The 6,231-nt window shown below is 38.7% G+C and overlaps 1 long non-coding RNA gene across 3 annotated transcripts; it reads right to left on the bottom strand.

The window, feature by feature from the left end:
• Positions 1-679: 679 nt before the first annotated feature.
• Positions 680-2,755, bottom strand: LOC121051422. 3 transcript variants are annotated; one of them, XR_005805663.1, is made up of 6 exons: positions 2,694-2,752; positions 2,494-2,584; positions 1,862-2,027; positions 1,471-1,765; positions 1,352-1,386; positions 680-1,132 (listed from the first exon to the last, which is right to left on the bottom strand). It is a non-coding gene; the product is annotated as an uncharacterized LOC121051422 (long non-coding RNA). The 3 variants fall into 3 exon arrangements; XR_005805662.1 differs by having other exon boundaries at positions 1,471-2,027; XR_005805664.1 differs by lacking the exon at positions 2,494-2,584 and having other exon boundaries at positions 1,471-2,027; positions 2,629-2,755.
• Positions 2,756-6,231: the final 3,476 nt, after the last annotated feature.

Raw genomic sequence — 6,231 nt, 5'->3', positions numbered from 1 at the left:
ACTCTTAAGCCTGAAATCGTTACATTATTTGTCACATATTACTTTCAATGAGCTGAGCAGTCACTACTAGAAATATGGCCTCTGGGGACAGCCATTATTTGATGGCCATTGATGTTATTAGGGACGGATTACTGTGCCTATTGGTCTTTGGCCACAGATTGGATGTCCGAGACGATTTGTACCGACTCCAAATGGATTTTAACCAACTATCCACCGCACAAACTGTCCGTCGCTCCTAAGGTACACAGCCCCCTAACAATTTCACGCGCTGTACTGTTTACTTCTGACAATGAACACTGGTCACTGTTATATTTATATTATTATAACATTGCCTGCTCAACTCCTCACACGCTTGGTTCTTTTGCTACTACTCTTTTTTCATCCGTGGCCAATTGGTACCAAATTACCAAAAAAAAAAGTACTATTGGGAAATACACAAAAATTACCATTTATGGTTTTGAAGATATTCCATTATGGTTTTACCCATGGATCCCATCCAAGTTGTTTTATGGTAACAAAATTGATTCCTGGTAATTCTTGCTGGGATAAAATTCTCAAAGATAGCCAGTTTTTATAGTTCAAATCAAATGCCAAGTATGAATTCAAACATATATCTGCAAACTAAAATAATTCCAACACCTCTGCAACAACATAAACTGAATTAGAGCTCATTCTCATTCCACTATATATCAACTCCATGCTAAGAGTTCTTGCACACTTTACAACTTCCAGATATCTAACACTGGATCTAAAAAGATGTGATTACAACTTCCATCTACCAAAAGCGATCCCATTCTATATAGGTTACAAGAAAGCAATGACCAAGTACATCTCATGAAATGACTATCCTTCGTAAGCATGGCCAGGAGAACAAATTGTACAGACAATTACCAAGTAAAACATATTAGCACTGCTCAAGTTTAATCTTCAGAGTGGATGAACCAAATAATGAATTAACAATTCCATCAGCAAAGTACTAAGGCATATGAATAATTTTGAACATCAAGAGCGTTTCCAAATGTGTAAATACCTGGTAGAGATCACCTATCTGAATGTGTAGGATCAAATCTCTTCAGTTTAGGGACTTAAGAGTTGTCAAACGTGTCAAATTGTTTCTGCTTGAATCATCCAACTGCATTTTCAGATACATAGCATTAGTGTTGTAATATGAAAAAGCTAACGTGAATATCTACTAATAGATAAAGCTCTTCAACATTATAAAATTCAGATAGTTTGTGAATGGAGTCATGCAATTTAACAAGCAGATAATATGTGAGTATCTTTAAAGATAAACAATGGCTTAACAATAAGCATAGTCTCCTAAGATTGTGTTCTAACAGCTGCTCTGTACCTTGAATTAAGTGGCCAACTTTGAGAGCCTAAAACCTGTATGGTCCAAAAACATTGACATTACTAGGAAACAACAATTGGTAAGTAATACATAATGAAAGAAACTAGCTTTGTGATTACCGCTGCAACAGAAGGAATGTCCACAAAATCATGGTAGGAGTATCTTTTATCAGAGGGGCATGTGAGGAGTGCTATAGTGCCAACAAAGAATTTATTCCTCCAAGTTATGAAGGCTAACAGAAACAGACAGGAGAAATCAATAGGCGTCCACAAATTAGAAAAGTAGAGATATGGATATCAAGATTTAGTTCTTGCCTTAGAATTGATTTTGAGAAGCACATTGGTAAGGTAGTGATGATAAATCTTGGAAGGAAAAATGCATTGTGGCTAAATCCTGAAAACAGTACTTGAGACACTTTTTTTTTTCCAAGGCCATGTAGAATATCACAAAGTGATTATATGATCATAGCAAGGGATAGGTGGGATGCCACTGTAAATAACAATACCGTACCATAAATATAAGAATCTTTCCTCTCTGGTAAAACGCAAAGAATGAAGTTAGGTGGACTTGGAAGCTTAGTTTGAGTTTTTTTTAAACATCTTTTCAACTCTTATACAGGGCTGTGTCTTTTAGACTGTGGTTCTTCCTCAAGCAACGTAAAGGGGCGCTCAATATGCTGCACAGAAGAAGTTAAGAGTTCTTTAGTGGACTACACTGAAACCTCAAAGACACAACCTTCAATGTAAATTAAAGAAATACTTGAGTGATAGCTCAACGTCAAGAAAAAACATCAATTTACATGTACTCAGCCTACCTTCACAACAACAGATAAGAGAAAAAAAATTGAGCAACAAAATAAGATTTCTTTTCAGTGCATACGAATCAGCGATTAGAATAAAGAAAACCCCAAATTAGAGTTGCATGCAAAAGCACCCAATAAAACACTAAAGCATTGCGTAGTTGTAAACCAATCAGCTATAATATAGAAATGAAAGCTCATGTGGCCTAAACCCTCTTCTTCTTATTAACCTTGAGCGAAACAACAAAAATGATGGGTAAAGAAATTGAGAGAGTATAATCCCTTTCCGAAAGTTTGCAATTGGACCAGAAAATTGAGAACTTGAAAGAACTGAGATCCCTACCTGGATCATCACAAGGAGGAGTGCAATCCAAAATACCCAGTTAATTCTTGAAACCCTAGCGACCTCGCATTTGGGCTACTTTTCGTCGGATCTAATTAATAAACATTTAGAGGGGAGATTAGACAAGATATGAACCTTAAGAAAATGAAGCGGCCATGCATGAGACAAGAGATCGGCTATTGCTCGCTCATCGCCCTCACCTTTGACGGAGGTATCCATGGCAGTGAGAGGGAGGAGATCATGAAAACTCAAAAATGAAAGAGAGAGGAACAAAAACGAGGATGAAAACTATTATTATATTTGGATGTACCAGTTTGGCGACGGACATATATTGTTTTATCTTTTTTTTTTTTTTTTTTTAGCAAAATGGATGGATAATTGGACTCTGGGGCCGGCGCGTGATTTTGTCATGGCTTTGCCACGGAAAACTGGTTTTCTCCTTACTATTGCTCATAATTTCATCTTTTGCGACGGAATTTGCTTTTCACTGTGGCTAATACATGTCCAGGGGTCAGCTACACCTTAACCGTCGCAAATTTTGACCCTGTGTACAAATATAGGGACGGAGCATTAAATTTTCACTGTTGGGCTGTGGTCATAGGCCACATTTCTAGTAGTGAGTAGTTCCGAATTCTGAAATTTCAATATCGAAATATCATATACAACTGCCGCGTCAATTTAATCATGTTGCACTAGTAAATTAGTAATCTATAATTTTTTATTTTTTATTTTTTTCTGAGTTTGTTTTTGCCGTCTTTTTTTAGGTTCTTAAGTTTAAAGTTTAAAAGGTGCTTATTGCCCTGCCTGATTTACAAGGTCTGATTCATCTCACATTTTGCAGGTTTTCGTGGATAATGTTGATTTCCTCAAGGAATTGGAGTGAGTGAGAAAGGCTTACTGGTGCCAAGATTGTGTGATTGATGTTGAAAGCTTGGGCTAAAGCTATTCTCCTATAGAATGTATTAAACCCCCTTTCGTAGATAAAAATTATAATTAAAATTCGAATAACCAGTGTAACAAATATTTATCTCATAAGTCATAAGTAGTTTTGCAGCCTTATAGTTTACTCTTAAGCAATGCAATAAACTTATTACAACAGAAAGCAACCAACCGTTTCAGGTTCAGGTAGAGTGGATGGGTTGGTATGATATTCGAAGCTGCGAAGAGATGCGAATTGGAGTGCTAAACAATTTTTCCTGTCCTTGTCCACCTTGGTGATATCAACTTGAAATTGAAATGGTATGACTGCACCGTGTCTCTTATGAGTACCGAGCTCATAAACAGGCTCGTCTTCATCACAGAAGCCGATTTCGGTGATAACAAGGCAGGCTTTCTGGCCTCCTATGTGCAAAAATTCACAGCGTTGTGGCAAACCGAATTCATCAGGCAACACTGGCATCCTCATATCACCGATTTTTGTGATAGTTTCTTGGTTTTCATACAATGACATAAGATATACCCATAGACGCCAAGGCTCATGACTATAGGCAAACATTATTTTCTTGTCATCGTCCCCCTGCAGGTCCAGGACTAATGCTACTTTGTTATCGAAGGGAAAAGAGCCACCCCGGCACATAGTAGAGACCAGTCTCCATTCTCTGTCTGGGTGGGCGACGTCAAAGCAGAACACGGGACAGTTTTCATCCGAGGCAAAGATCTTGGTGCTGGCGATTGCGTAAGAGAAGTTGCAATCTGCATAATATGGAGAGGAAACTTGGAAAAATGGAGGCTGGGGCAAACCTTCCCACTTGCCTATGTTAGGGTCGAATACCTCAAACGATGGAGGATGGCCGACCAGCCTAGAGGAAAGAGCGTACAGTTTGCCGCCCAGCTCCACCATCAGAGGGTAAAGTTTCCCTCCTTGTAAGTTGGCATCAAGCTTTCTGATCTCATTTGTGCGTGTTTCAAAAGCATAAACAGTTGTATGACAAACTGAGTCGGGACCTATTTCCCTGCAGCTGTGAGGGGAGCTGGGTGTCACGCCGCCGGTGAAAAAAATTTGGGATCCCCTGACACCGCAACCCATAGATCTGGGAAGATGCGAACCGGCCTCATAAGCCACTTGCCGTAATGGCAATGGATCGTCCCCCATCGCCTCCGAAGATGATAAAAAATCCGACAGTCTGATGGTGCGGACAACATAAGCCACCCAGTCTCTCCTGTGCTCTAGAACACACATGTAGAATGACTTGTTAGCCTCCTCCAACTCCAACTTCAACTTGGTCTCCTTGGTCTTCTTCCCACCACGCGTATGCTTATGAGCCTTATGCCGACGTTCACGGCACCGCCGGAGCGGGTCCTCTTCGCCGTTGCTGGTGGTTAGGTCAAGCGGTTTTTTGGAGGACAAAGACATGTTTCTTTGCTTTTACCGAGAAAGTTTGAGATCGAGAATCTCCTTTATATACACACACGAAGCCTCAACTCCTCCTCACAAGTAGATTGAACTAATCCGACTGCGCTTCGTAATGGGATTCATCATTGAACTTCACTTTAATTTTGTTTGCTACGGGCCTACTTTAAGAAAATAAAACATGAGCCGGGCCAATTTAGACCATTTTTTTCGTAATCGTAGACTTTACCTTTAACCATCCTTCCTTTCCAGCCCAAATCGTTACATACTAGAAAACTTCCCCGCGCTTTGCTGCAGTATCTACCGTTATCAATGAATCAAAAGTGTGTAATAGAACTAAACTTAAAAGACGACAAAATGGTTTTCAATTGTCTTGAGACCACTGCTACATTATAAATCGAGGATTAAGACAAAATTTGTATAGTACAATATCATCACTACAGATGATCTAAAATGAATTAGATCATGCCCTAGCTTTGAGATCTTATCAAAGTTTCTACTGGCAACATTGTCCATTATAGTAGTTTTCAAAAAATAGGCTATCTTAGTTTAAGGTCAACTTTGTTACAATTGCTGCTCGAACGTTTTTCAAAAAATAGTTGTTCGAGTCTCTCCAAAAACATTGCTTACTGCAGTTCCATCCACACAAAAAGTGGTGCAAGAGTTGCAATGACATGCTGCATCAGTCGTTTTTCTACTTGCTGAGTTGTGCAGCACACATAGTAATTCAGCAGGGAATAAAATTTAGAAAAGGAGACTGAAACAGTGAGCACTGACCAGGATCACACTGCTTATAAAATTTCTTCAAAATCTGCAAACAAAAATCGAGAGCAAGGAAAATTCATACTCAATTTCCAGAAATTTACAAAGAGCAGGAAATTGATGGGAAATGTTGGGAGAGAAATACCGGTTGTGAGTGGACAGAAGCTCTTCTCCTGATAATCTTTGGGGTGTTAGGACCATACAATTCTAAATAAATTGTTTTAACTTCAGAATCTTTTACGTTGGAGGCAACAGGCTTTATCTCATACAAAGTGTAATGCACCCCTAGCGATACCCTGATAAAACAGATGGCAGGTTAGTAGTCTGAGACAACTTACAGAATAGACCTTCATATATATATATATATATATATATATATATATATTTGAGCTGAGTTTCTACATTCACTATAAGGATATTCATAAGTCATAATCTCTACATTACTGGGTTGGTTGCTTGTGCTATTTCTCAATGATCATGAGATCATGTAGTTAGTGACCATAAATTTCTTTGGTTGTTTGTGCTATTTCTCAATGATCAGAAGTTCAGAACATATAAGGACACTTTGCATCCAACACCAAATTGCTCACCTTTTAATAGTGACTACCAGCAACAGAAACGGCATT

The sequence above is a fragment of the Rosa chinensis genome, chromosome 2 (genome assembly GCF_002994745.2).
Source record: "Rosa chinensis cultivar Old Blush chromosome 2, RchiOBHm-V2, whole genome shotgun sequence".
Classification (NCBI taxonomy): Eukaryota; Viridiplantae; Streptophyta; class Magnoliopsida; order Rosales; family Rosaceae; genus Rosa; species Rosa chinensis.
This window is presented reverse-complemented; position numbering and strand designations above follow the sequence as displayed.